Source organism: Balaenoptera borealis (assembly GCF_965194805.1).
Source record: "Balaenoptera borealis genome assembly, chromosome: 15".
NCBI lineage: Eukaryota > Metazoa > Chordata > Mammalia > Artiodactyla > Balaenopteridae > Balaenoptera > Balaenoptera borealis.
Genome location: NC_138871.1, coordinates 79,075,344 through 79,093,029, shown reverse-complemented (window position 1 = coordinate 79,093,029; position 17,686 = coordinate 79,075,344). Strand labels below are relative to the sequence as shown.

The 17,686-nt window shown below is 36.9% G+C and overlaps 1 protein-coding gene across 1 annotated transcript in view; it reads left to right on the top strand.

The window, feature by feature from the left end:
- The window catches only part of VSNL1 (visinin like 1), a 101,814-nt gene that overhangs the window by 1,046 nt on the left and 83,082 nt on the right, over positions 1-17,686 (top strand). The window lies entirely within an intron of this gene.

The following is a 17,686-nucleotide window of genomic DNA, read 5'->3' as shown; positions in this document are numbered from 1 at the left end:
GAGTTAAAATGGGTTGTTCCTTGCCCAGAAACGGAAGAAGGGTCTTTGCAAGGTCAAACCCCCGTGGAAATCAGGGGCTCTGGTGAATTGGGGGAGGGGGCAGGAAATGGCGATGCTCCCTGTGGGTGCTCAGCGCTGCTCAGATCAGTGCCCTGTGAGATGCCAGGGTGGGAATCCATTTTTCTAGAGTTGCCCTCCTGGCCATATTTTGGAGACTGAAATGAAATGGAAATGCTAGTGGGTGTAGTTAAAACAAGTGTATACTATCTGTGTGTCATAGCCCACTTGAAGACAGGAAGAGCAAGGGAGCTGTGTTTCTACATATTAATTTTTTCAATTTAAAGGAATTTCACGTTGAGACAAATTAAAAATGAAACTCTTGGGAAGACACATTTTATCCTCACTGCCATTTAAACTGCCTACATGTGTGTGTTGTGGCTGGTGAGGGGGGGAGGGGCGTCCTGCTTCATTGAACACCTCACTCATGAGTATACTCTCATTAAACTTGGGTGTTAATAACCCCAGAAAATGCTGCACTGAAGCAGGCTGGCAGAAGGGCATGAGGCAGGCAGACAAGAGAATAGCATGACCAGTGTGTGCTGGATTTCCATGGAAAAAGTAGATCCAATTTCTGGGATGAAATGAAATAAATTTTGCCCCAAATAGGATAGATCATTATAGGACTTTTGGCTCTTTAGTCAGTCCGACTATCTGGAACCCTTTGAAGGAATTTATAATTTATTTAAGTGGATGAAATTTGAAATAGAAAATTCGAGAAAATCCTCTCCTTGGAAACCCAAAGTGTAAATCATACTGCCTTCTCTGGCCCTCCCTTCTTTACTCCAGGGCAGAAGAACCAATCATTTGTCATAATTGAGCCATACTCCTCGTCAACCCTGAAAGTTGGAATCAGTTCCCCGAATGGTGCGGGTGTAGCACTGCATTGATAAATGGGTGGTGGAGAAAGAAGGGGAAACCTGGTGTGAAAGCTCATAGATGTTTGCTCTCAGATACCCTGCTTCATAGGCTGACAGTTATAGAGGAGAACATTGGGCAGAGACCTTCGAAAGCATCTAATCCAAACCCGTTGTTTTACAGATGAGAAAATTGAGGCTCAGAGCCATGGAGCTAGGGGAAAGTCAATTAACTTCTAGTCTATGGAATAAAGAATTAAAAAGTATTGTTGAGTGGAGGTGTTCCCTTCTCTCTGCACTTACAGCGTCCTCAATGACGTAAATAATTGCCTGCTCCCCAGCACATCTTTCGAGAGAGTCCCAGGGTTCCTTTTCATACCATTGCATCTCTCTTCTCTGCCTTTTTTTTTTTTTGGTAAGGTCTCTATCTCTTTTTTTCTATTGTCCCTCACTTCTGATATACCCACCTCATTAGATGTTTAGTCTGGCCTTCCTAGCTTCTCAGTCCATTTCTTTAGAATCCTTCAAGTTTTTGGAGAGAACTGGCAAACCAGTTGGAATCTTCAGCTCCTGTTTGCAAACTGTCCAGGCCCATCTGTATCCCCTCTCTGCTCTATTCCCCAGAATCCTTTAAGGAATCCAGCCTTCTGAGACACTGCAGGTGCCTTCCCTCTTTTCTACCTGTCTCACCTCCTCCAGCACTGCTGCAGCTACAGGCACTGGGACCTAGTGGAGTGAGGAAGCTGCAGTGCAAACACACAGCAGGCTCTGCCAGCTCTCCTTTGGCTCCTAGAAGGCAGAACCCAAATCCAAGCTGCCTGTCTCCAGCCTTCATGGAAATCCTCCAGATGAAGCCACCTGCAGAGAAAGGGGCTGGGGGCTGGGCGAGAAGACTGAAGGAAGACGCCTGAATCATTCTACCTGAAGCAGGCGCTATAGAGGAGAGCAGTGCAGCTTTTTAAAACCTTTAGAGCTTTTAAATTGCCCTCTTGCTGGACGGGGACTGCAAAGCAGGCAATAATACCTGCCTAATTGGCCCTTCTCTTTCCTTCTTTTTTTCTCCTTTCTGTTCATTTGCTTTCTCTATTTCTCTCTCATTTTCTCCCTTCCATAAAAATTTCCTGAGTGCCTGTGCAATAAAGCTCTAGGCCTTTTAAAGATAATCCAGGCATTTCTGTCCCTTCTCGAAGGTACTCAGAAAGAGACTGAAACTATCACAAATGTCCCCTTTGGGGAAATGCCAGGAATTCTTACCTGAAAAAGCTGAGACATTAGTGGAGGCTTGAGAAAGACAAAGTCTGCGTCTCTTCCTCATTTGAGAGATAAGCTAAATACACTTGGAAATTGTTGAGGAAGCTAAGGAAACAAGGTGGTGAGTTTCTCAACACGTTCCACAATCAACAATTTAATTTAACCGCTTCCCTCACGGTAAACCTTTACTGAATTGGGATGAGCTCTGTCCCATAGAGTCTGTCCCTAACAGATGCTCTTGGGTCAGATGTCACCTGGTCTTGCTACCCTGTTCTGAAAACAGGCATGTCCAAGCTATTGTGAACACCACATAGCTTCTGCAGATATCAGAGACTTGTAGCTGCTAAGCGTCCGGCTTTGATTTGCTGTGCCATGAATCTCATTCTGTAATAGGATAGCAGGGTTAGAAATGTTGTCCTGGGCAAGCTATAGGTTTTCTATTTAGGTTGCATATAGGTATGGATTCCAAACATTGCTGAGGAGCTCCCTGTGGAATTTCATAGAATGACAGTATAATATCAATATGAAATGTGTGGTTTCCTAATTCGCAAGAGCAAAATATATTTAATGTCGTTCTAAACGTCTTTTTCTTTGTATGAAGTAATTTTTATGCTCCTACGATTAGTGATTATTTAGGAAGATAGGAAGATTCTTCTTATCGAGGGGATCACATTCAGTTAATCTAAGGTTGAAATTGACAATGTCCATCTCAGTTGCATTTAGTAGATATAAATATATTAATTTTCTAAAGTATCAAATGGTGCAGAGATAAATTAATAAATGAGCGATATTTCTACTATCCCAGTGGTTAATTCACGTAATTTATAGAGTATATGAACTGGATGGGATCCATATAAATTACCTAATCCATCCCTTCAGCACGTAGAAAATATAGTAGAGTAAGGAACATTTTTATCTTAAAGACATATCTGTAAAGTGAAAGCACATTTCACAAGGGCAGAGATTTTAATGATTTTTTCATATTTCCACAATATCTATACAATGTCTTTTATAGTAGATACTCTGTAATATTTCTCAATTAAATATTTGTTCTCATAAGAATCAGTTACATGTAACTTGTTAATTATGTCAAGAAATTAAATCATTTATACTAAAAGCATGCACAGAATTAGAATTGCTTTAAATATCTTTATGTTACTAACAGGAAAATCTAGACTAAAAGTTATTTTATAATTTACTTTGAGTAAAGACATAAAAGCACTATATTAATACCTTTAAGCATGCTTTTTAATCCACTTACAGAGTAGACTCCCTTTTATTTCTTAATAAGTAAAAATGTATGTTATTTTTACCTGTTTATAAGAATTGATATCAATATGTAAATCTAGACTATGGTAGATATGTGTACCAATTATTTAGATCATGGGTCTCATGAGCTGTGGAATTATTTTAACATGTTCACATTGTGAAGGGACCATAACACTGGATTTCTCATTTACAGTTTGTTTCTAAAGACAGCTTATGCTCTTTTAAGTGAATCAAAATAGTTTGAGTTGCTTCCAGCTTCATTCATTGAGAACTCCACAAATGGGATCTTGGGGGTGCTTTAGAAACTGCTTAATGAATGAAACAGAAATGGAATAGCAAATTACTGAAGAATCTTCAAAGAGCTTTGACACTTTAATAATAAGGTGTCTGTGAATACATTAAAGAGATGTTCTATACCCTTATCAGCTAACTTAAAGCATGCAAGTCAGATAATTTGTCCATGAATCTTCTGTTTTCTCTGGATTTCTCCACTGCCTTCCTTTACTGCAGTTCTAACACAGATGACCTGCTGTGTAGCCATCAATTGTTTTTTGGGGTTTTTTTAAGACAATGCACTGCATTTCTAACCATTTGTTGTATTATTTTCAGGTGAACAACCTATTTCCTTTTGTTCTAAATTACAATTAAGACTTGGAGTACTCTCATTCGCCAAGTGGCCTTCAAGCTCAATATATCTAATGCAATAATTGCTGAACTTTTTATAGAAAGAAGGGCTCTCTTAATTGAAAAGATTTCATTTTTTTGAAGTATTGCTCATAAAAGGCAAAGTGTTAACAAATCAGTTAAATTTACTTGCAATTATTATAGATCTATAGAATGAATACTATTTTTCTTTATTCTTGCTCGAATAGGGATTTTTCTGAAAAAGAAATCTGTCACTTTAAGTGTATTTTTTTCTCCTTTCTTTGGATCTTGTTTATTATCTCTTGGGCTCTGAAACTTTTGAAGAGCTGAATGTAAATAGATTTTTTGCAAATTTTTAACATGTTAAATGTGCTTCGTAGCCTCGGTAAATTTTTTCCAATGTGAACAACTAGATACTAATATTTCTGTTGTTTCATACTTTAGAATGTTTATTGCATTTGAAGCCTTCTTAGAATAGTAGATTCTGGTGCTGCTGGAGTCTGGTGTTTTACATTTTGCCTTGGCTTTATTAATTTGTGATTAGCATGTTTATTTCTGATTTCTTGAAACCCAATCTTAAATTGAGTGAAATTTCCCATTGGAGGCCCATTAAGCATTATCAATAAAGTTGACATGTTTACTAATATAATATTTTATTTTTAATGTATGAAATAGTGCTGTACAAGTCTGATTTTCAGTTAGCAACTTCTGGAATTCTTTGGCTTTTGACGTTATCAGTTAATGAAAGACTACCAATTTTGTTTATTCCAGAAGTTCAAGTGTTTCTTAAATTTATACATAAGGTGCTTGGTGTTTGCTTTCTTACTCATATGGGAAATTTTATGAAAAATAAAAAAGAAATTGTGAAATAAGTTTAAGTTCTAAACAAAATTGTTAGCTTTTCTTTTAAATGTTTATAAAGGTATTTATTCCTCAGAGTGAGGTGAAAACCATCCATTCAGTCTTCCCCCATTTTTAGTTAGTAAATGGAAAAATTCCTCAACCCTCACGAAGTTTTCAGTTGACCCAAAAGAAACTATAGGAGGAAATGTAAAAACAAGAGTTTTCAAGCTAGATACATTTAGATAAAAATCCCCAGTTCCACAGTTTATTAGTTCTGTGACCTTGAATACATTGTTTAACCTCTTAGCCTCAGTTTCCATTTAAAATAGTAATTCACAGGATTCTTTTTTTTTTTTTTAACATCTTTATTGAAGTATAATTGCTTCACAGTGGTGTGTTAGTTTCTGCTTTATAACAAAGTGAATCAGCTACACATATACACACGTTCCCATATCTCCTCCCTCCCGCATCTCCCTCCCTCCCACCCTCCCCATCCCACCCCCCAAGGCGGTCACGAAGCACCGAGCTGATCTCCCTGTGCTATGCGGCTGCTTCCCACTAGCTATCTATTTTACATTTGGTAGTGTATATATGTCCATGACACTCTCTCACCCTGTCACATCTCACCCCTCCCCCTCCCCATATCCTCAAGTCCGTTCTCACAGGATTCTTGAACAGAGAACAGAAGACTATGCATTAAAGGATATAATATAATGCCTCATTATTGAAAGTGTGCAATTAATGATAGTTGTTGTCATAACTGTCATTCCTTTCATCAGAAATCAATGGTTCATAAACCACTTTAGTCTCTGAGCTGTAGTAATTCCACTCATAATGGAACCTCTGAATAAGGAATTGAGCTATGACCAGTGAACAGTTAACAGTACTTAACCTACCTTGTAAAACAAATATCTATTAAGTAAGTGTGCCAAGCACTGTGTAGTCACTGTGGAATCAGCATTAAATAAAATACAATGTCAGCCTTCAAGGAATTTATTCCTAATGAGGAAGATAAGTACAGTTCAGTACGTCAAGTGAAATAAAAATGTGGTATAGATGCATAGAGGAAAATATTTCTAGAAGAAGTACCTACACTGAGACCTCAAACTTCCCATTTCTCTCATTCTTTCTTTAAATGCATCCCATTTCCATTATACCTTTTCTTTACCATCATCTCCCTACCATATAATACCAGCATATAATTAGACACAAGAGAATATGGAACTAAGAGGACATTTTTAAGCTTGTTTCCTTATTGAATACATTTTAAGGTCATCTATTAATTATTTTCCAATGTAGCTAAATAATGTGGCCCTTGCCTCCCACCCAAGCCTCCAGTGGGTCACTGAAACTCAGTGAAAATATTTCAAGAGCCTTGCCTTTGGTTTAAATATTATACGATGATACTTCTATCCTTTAATACCTTCCAAAAGAGAGATTTCTGTCTGATACTCTCTGCTCACCTCCTTTATTACTCCAACTAATTTCATGACTAATCTTTCAAATGTATCTGTGGGAGGACTCATATGATCATATGATCTACTCCTTCATTTTTTTCTCCTAGGGCTTTTATGATAAGGAAAATATACCTCCTAATCCCTTTTTCCCACTGAACTGAAAACGTGTTTCCAACCCCTATACACATACACACACACACAAATCCAAAATGGCCTTACTGTCTTTAGATCTTCTAAGAGCCTTGTCACTTCTCCTCAGCTTTTTCCTCCCTTCTCCCCCTATTTCCTGCCCCACTTACTAAGGAATTTCAAGTATATTTCTTATCTGGAGTTAAAAAGGAGCATCCTTTTCTCCTTTTGAAGTCTGCAAAAGTTGCACCTAAATTCTGACGCTATTTTGTATAGTAGGAGTGTTGGATGATTCACAGAATTGGGTAGGACTTTTGATTCTAATTAATTTGGGGGGCTTTTTTTCTCACTTGTGAAATGGGATCATATATTTACCTTATAGGAATCTTTATATATATATATATATATATATATATATATATATATATATATATATAGTGTCCTCAAGATATATATATATATATATGTATATCCATACCACCTAAAAGAGCTTAGTGCATAGTAAATAATTCTTCCTCCCCCTTCGGACCTCTACCTTCCCTCCTGCATTTCACCATTTCTCCTAGCAGAACACTTAGGTGTTCTGCTCTTTCCAGGTATGTTTGTCCTAATTTGCTGGTGGTTAAATAATAGCTAATACACACATATCCCAGGTAGCATGGTAAGTGTGGTCCTAGAGAAGGTATACTGACTGAATCAATGCCTTAGCATAGACCCGTGTTCCTGCATCTGTTTGGAAAAGTGCTCCATTCATTTAAGACATGCCTCCTACTAAAGTTCCCAGAGCTTCTATTGACTAATGTTCAGTTAATGAACAATCCGTCCCCATCCAGTGATTTATAATGCTCTTCATAAATTATGTCGGAGGATATCTGCCAACCTTTAATTATCTTCCAACCTTTATCCTCTCCTTCCTTTACCTTTTTCGGAGGTGCCCTGAGTGCGTTTGAAACATTCTGATGACATCCTTACTTCACTTCTTTGTGTCAGGTCTAGCATTATCAAACTTACATATTTTTGGTCCATCAGATGTCCATCAGATAACATCAAATAAATGGCAGAAAGGGAATCCTTAGTGGAGCACACAATACTATTACAGAGCATGTTCGAGGCAGGGTTGGCCTCTCAGAGCCTTTGTTTGTTGACCATTTGTAGAAGTGTGCACTAATGCATGTTGGCCAAGAGCAGAGAACGGCTCTCAAAGCAAGGGTGAGGGAGAGGTGCAGCTACATACAGATACATACCTACCTACATACATACATACACATATACATGATAGGCACACAATAAGCTCAATATACTGTCATAGATTGTTTTACATTTTAAGCAAAATATTTAAGAGCAAATAGCTTTATAACAAATCAGCACTTTTGAGATGGCATTAAAAGGAAGCCCTTTTGAAAGTTTTCTCATTCTAGGTGAAGTGGCAGAGTTGAAAGGGAAGGTGGTTTAAATTTGGTGGTAAGGACATTTTAGACTTTGTTTCTTTAAAGAAATATTTCCCAGACACTGATAGTTATTTCCCCTCAAAGAGTTTTGTGGAAACGTTTTTCGAGGTAAATAGTGCTTCCTACACCCCACTCTTAAATATTTTCAGTGCATATTTTCATATTAATAATAAATCTGAGTGGTCCTGTTGTAAAGACCCAGTATCTGCTTACTTTGCTTAATCTTATGTTTCCAAACCTGTTTACACAGAGAACTTATGTTGAAATATGCTTGTTACCATCTTATTGTAGTTCTGAAGAACCCAGTAAGAAAAGAAGGACAAAAACTGAACTATGTAATGGAAAGTACATTAAGACCAGGAGTCATTAATTGTATGTTTTAGGCATCACAGCCATGTTTTAGGTATCATAAGTGTGAAGTCCTGGAAAAGTTACTTTACTTTTCTGAGTTTTAGTTTTGTCATGTGAAAATAGATATGAGATTGCCTACCCTCTCTAGTTAGGAGTTATTGTGAGATTGATATGACTTTGAACTTACTCTGTAGATTGTATAGTGCCATGTAATGGTAAGAAATTTATAATTATTATTCAACTTTAGAATTTTAGTTTATCTTTTATTTTAAAAGATAATTTAAGAATCAAAGTACTGATCTTGTGCAAATTATTGCATTGAGGTATGTCTGCCAAAATAAGTCCCCTGTCCTCCCCCACCTCAGCTCCTAGGATAGAATAACAAATATATGATAACTGTAACCAGGTTTTCACACAGTTAAACTGAAAACGTGATTTCGAAATAAAATAATTCTGGAGGGAAAACCTAAATTATTTAAGATTTGAGATACATCTATATCGTTTATATTTTTCTCAGGATTTCTCATGTTGTAGTTGAGCCCATAGCATTTTTCAATGGAGTAAGCATGTCTCAATTTTCAGAGAGAGTCTAGTGGAAAGAATGGCAACCATGGCATGCCCATGTGTTTGTTCCAGCAGGGAAGCTTTGGAAATAAGATTTTTATCCTAATGGGGTAAAGAGATCTATCAGAATAACTGGGCCTTCCATTCCTGGATTCAGCAGGTATATGTAGATCTGAACAATGTAAGGGCAGGGAAAACCGATGGAAGAAACAAAAGAGACCCACACCTGCATGTGTCCAAAGGGAATCCATTTTAGACAAGCCCCGTGCCTCTTAGTGCAGGCCAGCAGGGACAATGGCTTCTCCTCAGGGACAATGGAAATCATTTCTCATGAGTTTCCACAGCCCTGATGATCAAAATCTGATTCTTTCCTAGGAATCCTTCTCTAGTCATCCTAGCCTAGAGTTATCTCTCAGACTTCTTATCACATCTGGACTCATAGTCACTTGTATATGTGCCAGCTGTCCTATAAAACTGGAAGTTCCTTGAAAGGACATATGTCTGATAAATTTTTAGGTCCCTTTTAGAGAGGTGTGCCACTGGAGGGCAGTTGAATAGGAGTGGTAGCAAGTCAAGTGTACATTGCCCCATCAATAAGTTGTAAAGTTTGGAAATTTCTAATCAGGAGCTATTAAAGAGTTCACAAACACCCAGGATTATGAGAAGCAGCATCTGGGCATCTGACTCACAAAGGGTGTCAATGGCCACATTACACCAGCACCAGTCAAGTAAGACTTTGCCCATTTCCTATCTAACCTCCTTTTCTTGCCCACCTCCCTAGAGAAGTAGAGCAAAGGATGGAGGAGGGAAGCAAGCAGGATAAAGAACAGATTACAATCTCTTCTCCACTGCTTAGTTCAAAACTGAGCTGAGAAAGGCGAGATCGGGTTGGATATATAGTGGAAATTTACATTTAAATTAGACTGAAATTTTTAATACCTTAGAAACAACCACTTTTCTGTTACTTGAAAAGATATAGATCAGCTCAAAATATCATCCTGGAAGGGGAAAGGGAGACACAGTAGAGCATATTTGAGGCAGTGATGAGAAAATAAAGCTATATAGCTAACCCATTCAATAAACTGGTTATAAAAGGAAGAATACAAAATAGCATATTTATATTCATAAAACAAGAGGTATAGGCCAGAATTGCTGGTGTAGGTATTAGAAAGAAGAAACTGGTGTGAACTGGAGTGGCAGAGGAAGGTGGTCTGGATCCAGGTCACCAGTGGTACAGGAGAAACTGGAAAAGAGACATTCTTCCAAAGAGGTGCTCTGTAGATGACCATGTACACAGAGGGCTTATATCATTCATCTCTGGCTCTTAACCAAGATCAGATTCATCTGAATATTGGAAGTTATCTCTAGGCTAAGTCAGGAGAACAAGGAAATGAAAACAGAGATAATTTATACTTTGTAATAACATTAAATAGTAATGGTAATGGTGTAAAGCAGGGGTCCCCAACCCCCGGGCCACAGACTGGTACCGGTCTGTGGCCTGTTAGGAACTGGACCGCACAGCAGGAGGTGAGCGGCAGGTGAGCAAGCGAAGCTCCATCTGTATTTATAGCCGCTCCCCATCACTCGCATTACTGCCTGAGCTCCGCCTCCTGTCAGCATTATGGTGAGTTGTATAATTATTTCATTATATATTACAATGTAATAATAATAGAAATAAAGTGCAAAATAAATGTAATGCACTTGAATCATCCCAAAACCATCCCCATCCCTTGTCCGTAGAAAAATTGTCTTCCACGAAACCGGTCTCTGGTGCCAAAATGATTGGGGACCACTGGTGTAAACAATTTAGAGTGTATAGGGCACTGTGTTGGATATTTACACATGTCACTTCATTGAATCCACATTACAGCTTTGCAAGGTAAGTGTCTGCAAGGTAAGCTTCATTTTATGACTGAGAAACTGTGTCTCAGAAAGTAATTTGTTCAAGGTCACACAGCTACTATGTGATAAAGGTGTTATTTAAACCCAGGACTCTCTCTACCTTTCTACACAGGCTTTTTTTCCCTCTTTTAAAAAACTTTTTGATTATGGAAAGCATACACATTTGAAGAGAATGATGTAATAATGCCCATGTACCCATCACCCAGCTTTAACCATTATTAAAGTCACTTTGCTTCACTTCTGTACCCATCCTTCCCCCTCCAGTGGTTTAGTTTGAACAAATTAAGACACTATATCATTGCATCTATAAATATTTCTATATGTATCTATAAGGACTCTTTAAAACATGTCCACAATACTGCTATATACCCCCCAAATTATTTAATATCATCAAATATCTAGTCAATGTTCAAGCTCATAAGTATTGTTATAGTTTTTCTGAATCAGGATCCAAATAAGGTCTACACATCCCAGTTGGCTAGTAGACAACATCCTGTTTTGTATAAGACATTTATATAAGACATGTTTCTCACTAGAGGGAAGTATGGTATGGATAAAAGAGACATGACTTCAAAGATGAGGCTAGTTGCTCTGAACAAGTTATCTAACTTTTGGAAAACAAGAATTATATTCCTGAGATTAATTGCAAGGATTAATAACATAATGTCTATGAAAGCACTTAGAACAGCCTCTGGCATATACAAGGATTTTAGTGAATTTTAGTTTCCTTTCTTAAAAGAATTTAAAGGAAAAAAAAATGGTATACTAGGCCAAAAAGCTTAAGGAAACTTCTTGGAGTACTTTGGTTACTGATCCTTTGAGATCACTCCCATTTTGTTTCTGGATTGAAATTTGACCACAGTTGTGCCAGAGTGGCTAGTGATTAATAGCTCTGAATCCTCCCCACTGACATGTTCTGTATGGTTTCCCACATCAAAAGGAAGGAAATTTGTGATTTTAAAATGATCTCAAGTTCAGAAAAATGATTGTAAGATCTATATTGAATGTAAATTATAACCTGTCTCACAAAATTGTTGTGAAAACCAGAGGTAATACATATTAAATGCCTAGCAGAAATCTACCATTTAATTGACAATCAATTTTTAATAATAAAGTAGTATTTGCTATTCTCAAAGAGCTTTTAATTTAAATTGAGAAATTAAATGAATTCATAATCAAGACGTATAGAACTAAGTACAACTGACAGGCCACCTCCTGAATTGGGTACATCTAAACCATTTGTGAAGTTAATGGGTACTTTATTCTAGAACATGGATGTTTGAACTCAGAACATTGTATTTATAAAGGCTCATAGCCCAATGACAGTAGCATAATGTTCTTGTAGTGCTTATGCCTGCTTATTTAGAATACGTAAAGTGAGCAGTTTCTTCTATGTTATGTGGGAACCATTTCTTAAAATGCCAACCAGAGGTTGCTGGTAAAGAGTACTCAGATTTTTGTAATAGGTCTATAAGGCTATACACCTGTGAAATGAAACTCACTGGGAGGTAATACAATAGAAGGAAGGCTAAAAATTCATACAGCATTCCAGCTAGCTTCTCCAAATTGTTATTTGTTATTGGTTCCTATAGTAGATAATCAAGAATCACGTTATTTCTCTGAATTTGAATCTAACTTGGACACCACTGATTGTTAACATGGTGATTGAGTCTGCCTCATTATAACAATGAGAATATTCCAGTTTTGTGGTTGTCTAGGATTAGATATGAGTGTAGAATTTTTCTTTTTTAATTAAGTGAAGGAGAGATTGCTTTTTTCTTTCAAAAGACTTTTTTAATCTCATTTTAAAAACTCAGTTGACAAAACTGCAAAAACTAGAACTAAAGAGGGCTGCTGTTGGCATTCCAGGTAATTCATTGAACAAATACGGTACTTCAAGCCCCTATTCTTAATGACAGCTCTTAAGTGAGCTTCATTGAAAGCCAGGAATTTGCTCTTTTTAAGTACTTTTTCTGAATAAAAAGAATAATATTTACTCATTGTAGAAAAATTAGAAAGCAAAACACAGAAAAAATAAAATCAGAAAACAAAAGAAAAATCAGAGAAAAGAATAAAAATCACCTACAATCTATTATTTATAGGTTATATTGTCCTCCTTTATATTGTTTTCTAATTGAGACTACTCATTTCTTTAAAATTTGTATTCTACTTTTTTTCCTTAACACCACCCTTGCAATTAAAACTCTTCACAAATGTAATTTTAAGACATTACACTCCACCATATGCATAGACAAGGTTTACTTCACTATTCTCTTACTGTTACACATTTTAACTTTTTAAATATCACTGAATGGAATATCTTTGTGCACAAAGTTCACTGCCATTTTAAGGATGGACTGGACAATGTCCTTGGTGTAGATTTATGGGCATCACTAGCAGAGTGAGTAATTTCTTTGAACCCAGGCTTTGCTGCTTAGTGACAGAGAATGGGATTCTAGAGAAATAGTAGGCCTGAAGAGTCATAATGTTGAGTACTTTGCGGAAAATTCATTGAAACTAGTTTGTAGTTTTCGGAGCCTACTTTATGAGCAGATAGCTGTATTCCTTTCAGAAGCTCTGAAAAGCCTCTTCTGATCAGAACCTACCTGCAATTCCCTGAAACTTCATCACGTCTGTCACTTGGTTTTGGAGCAGGAAACAGGAAAGAGAGCTGAATCTAGGCTAACATCCCAGAACGTTATCTTATACAGGTTTTAATAGCATACTTTGCCTTTATTATCAGATCTGTGCTCTGTCCACTTACTTCACCTTGTTGCTTTTAGTTCACTCTGTTGCTTTTACATGAAGTACCATCTCTGTGTTTCATTATTCATTCACTCTTTCAACAAATACCTATTGAACATCAATTGTTTGCTTAGTACTAAATATACAGGGTGAACTAAAACAGCCATAATCTCTGCCCTCATGAAGATCAGAGTCTAGTTAGAGAAACAGATATTAAACAATTAATCACAAAATAGCATACAATTGCAAATAAGATTAAGTACCATGGAAGAAAAATACATGATGCTGTAAGAAAATGTAATAGGGAGACCTGTTGTGAGCTGCTTGAAGTAATAGATTCCAGGGAGATCCACTGAGGTCTACATTTCCAACTCACCCTCCTGGGATTGCCACTAAGACATGTTTACAGTGGCTGGGTCTTAAGAAGGAGACGACTGCTCCCTTTCTCTTTGAGAAGAGAGGTGTGGGTCTTGCTCCCAGCTTTTAGCGTCTCCTACTTTATCCATCACTCACAAGCCCCCCAGTAATGAGGACAACAGAGCTGTTGTTGACAGCACATCTCCAAGAGGACCATACTCTTTGATGCATAGTTCACTGGGATAGTTTCCAGATAAAGAAATCTGCAAGCACCTGTGTGTCAGGTACTCTTCTCAAACCCTTGGTTGTTTTCATGTGATATAGACATGTGGGTGGAGACAGATAATTGGTAGTCTGATAAAAACAATCATGAGAGAAGCAGCATGTGCCATGGGAGCACTTCTGGGGCACGCAGACCCAAACCTCCATAGGATAAGGGTTGGAGGTGGGATAATTTCAGGGATGCCAAGATTAGGAATTAGGAAGACAATGGGAAAGAGGAGTGAGGATACTATTATTGACAGAGGGAGCAGGAACCAAAATAAAGTATACGACAACCGTAAGAAAATACTTTCAAATGCGTGTGTCTGACATAATGTGTTAAAGGGTGGTAGAATCTTGATCAAATGTAATGGAGAGAAATGTGGATTTTGTAATCAGGCTCTATCACAAAATATTCCAAATGATGTGAATCATTTTATCATGAAATTTAGAAAATGATACCTATGGGACAGTATTATCATGGTAATTAAATTGTAAATATTGCCACATAAGTATATTTGATACCTGGACTTTAGAGGTAGTAGTAGTGATGATTTTAATGATAAGATCAATAATACTACCCGTGGTTAATTTATACTGACTTCATTACATGCATTTATTTTCCTAATGGTCACAAATCATGCTAAGAATTTTTATTCTGACTACAAAAAAGAGGAAATGGAGACTTAGAAACAGTAGGTGACATGCCGACTGTCACACAGCCAATAAGTGGCAACACCAGAAAGTCTGACTTTAGAGCCCATTTCTTAACTGCTGTCCATAGTCTGCCCACAGTAGTCAATTCACAGCTGTTATTATCATAATCATTATTTTAAATTTAAAGCTCTCGAGAATATAACCAGAATTCTATGAAACATCTATTATGCTTTCTTTCTTTCTTTTTTTTTTTTTTGAGCAAGCGCTTACAGCCTTGTAATTTGCTAACAAACCAGTTAGAATCAGATTCAGCTTAAAATGATAGAAAACCCCCAATAACAATGACTTAACAGAAGAGTTTATTTCTTACTCATATAAAAGAAATCCAGAGGTAGGCAGTCCAGGGTTGATAGGGGAGCTTCACAAAGTTCTCAGGGACTCAGTCTCCTTCTTCCCTTTACCTCCGTGATCCTTAACATGTCACTTCCATCTCATGATCCAATGTGGCTGCAGCCATCACATGTGCTTTCTACCGGTAAGAAGGAGGAAGGGGAGATGAAGGGTGCATCTTTCCCTTTTAAGGATCCTTCCCTAAGTCAGACCTCCTGAAAATTGACATACATGCCATTGGCCACGATTTAGCCACATTTAGCAAAACACCTGCCATAAATTAGGGGTTTTATTATTAAGGAAGAAGGAAATGGATTTTGAAGGAAACCTGAAGCTTCTGCTGTGCTAGTAATAATAAAACTTTTAAGTTATAGTAAATATTTTAATTTAGATTATCAAATTATTTCTTTAAATGTAATATGAAAAAATCAGCACACAAAAAACAGTGTTTTAAATTCACATCTAAAATTCTAATTAACAACGTCTTTTATAAAAAACATTGTCCCAGAGGTCATAAAATCTTGGTATTCATGCCTGGGCTTTGCTTCTAGCTTTTTGTCTTGGTCAAATCACTTTCCCTTGCTGGGCTTTAGTTTCATATGTAGAATGAGTAGGGTTAAACTAGGATATCTCTAAGTTCGTTCCATCTCTACCTACTTTTACCAAATGTAATAGGTAAATCTCATACGTTTTCTTACTAGAATTTTAAAGTAGTATAAGTGTTATAGGGCAAAAATCTCACAATGAGCCACTTTTCTCAGGAATAGATACAGATTTATCTCTGTACATTTATACCTTGCCTTCTCTGAGAAAAATTAAAGACTTCTATTGTTCTTTACTTGTGCAAAAGAAATATGATGACAAAATGAAATAAGCAGAATAAACACTGAGAAAGAGATTAAGCTATCTTTTTTTTTTTTGCTGAGCATATTTAGAGAAAATCCAAAGTTTCAAGTATAAACAGATATTAATAAATATTTTAAAAGGAGGCTGGATGCAAGATAAGTTACAAAAACAAATAGCCTTTTCTTTTAGTCTATCAAAAAAGCTTTCAGAAATGAAAATTGGAAAAATATTCTATGCACAATAGCAAGAAAGATGATAAAATATTTAGGATTAAAAATTATAAGAAAGGCAAAGTGCCTTATTGATAATAACTATCTGAAACAAATCCGTTTTCAATAGATTTCTTAAGTTGCCTCTTTGGGACTTGAAAGTTTCTTCTGTGAGAGTACGACAGTTAATCCAGCTCAGTAGACATTAATTGATAAATCCAGTTTAACAGGTTTTAATTGAGGGCTTATGTGTGAAGCCCTGTAATGGGAAAATTTAGAAGTGGGAAAAAAAAAGACTCTTTCATGGAGCTTATGGTAGGGAAAACACAATAAACAGATGATTAAGAATTGATCAGCGGGAAAAAAAGGAGGAAGATTATGCTCTGGTGGGCATGTATAACAAAGAGACTAACCTAGTCTAAGGGATTCAGGACAGAGACAAAGTGAGACTTATGCTGAGATCCAAAGTAAGAATGGGAGTCAGCCAGGTGAAGGAGGTACAGAAAGAGTGCTCCCCACACAGGTAATAGCATGTGCAAAGAGCTGGATTTGACATTGAACCTGGTGAGAAACTGGAGCTTAAAAAGGAACTTGGAAGAGTGGCATTAGATGAGGCTGAAGAGTTAGGCAGCAAGCAGCCGGATTTCATATTGCGATGAATCTTATAAGGAGTGTTAAGGGTTTTTTAAACTGTGTTCTAAGAGGAATAAGAAGCTATGGAATGTTTTAAAAAGGAAGTGACTTGATCAGACTTGCATTTTCAAAAGATCCTTCTGGAGAATGAATTAGGGAGGAAGTAGATGGAAACAAACCAGTTTGGAGACAGTTATAATTGTCCACATGAGAAGTGATATTGGCTTGGGCTGAAGTGGTACAGCACAGATTCAGAGACTTGTACAAATTTGGGTGATATTTAGGAGGTAGATCATACAGGAGCGTGACTGTATTTGTGAAAAGAGGGAAGAAGATACTGTGTTGGTGGGCGGGTTGATGGTGGTATAATTCTTCAGATATATCTATTTTTTTGATAACCAATGTCAAGCATCTATTTTTTTGTGACTCTTAACAATACAGCCCAGCAGTTAATAGAGAAACTGACACTCCCTTTATGTTGTTCTAAATAGGTGTACTCATCAGAATAAAAAATGTGACTCACACCAAATGCTCTAACCCAGCCAGCAGGGTCTTCAATACTCCCAGCCTTCAGAATTAATATTCTATTCTGTTGAGGATAAATTCAAACCTACTGAGGTTTCCTCAGGCCTACAGTTTGTGTTAGGTGTTCCCAATTTTTCCAGCGCTATTTTATACCTCTAGGACTTCTTTATAACGCCAACACTTTTTCAAGCTTCCAAGGTTAGTAATTGTGATTTCATTATTAGTTGATTGAAAGAACACAGAGTGACAAATAGCTACTATAAATTCAGTAATGCTTAAAATTTATATAT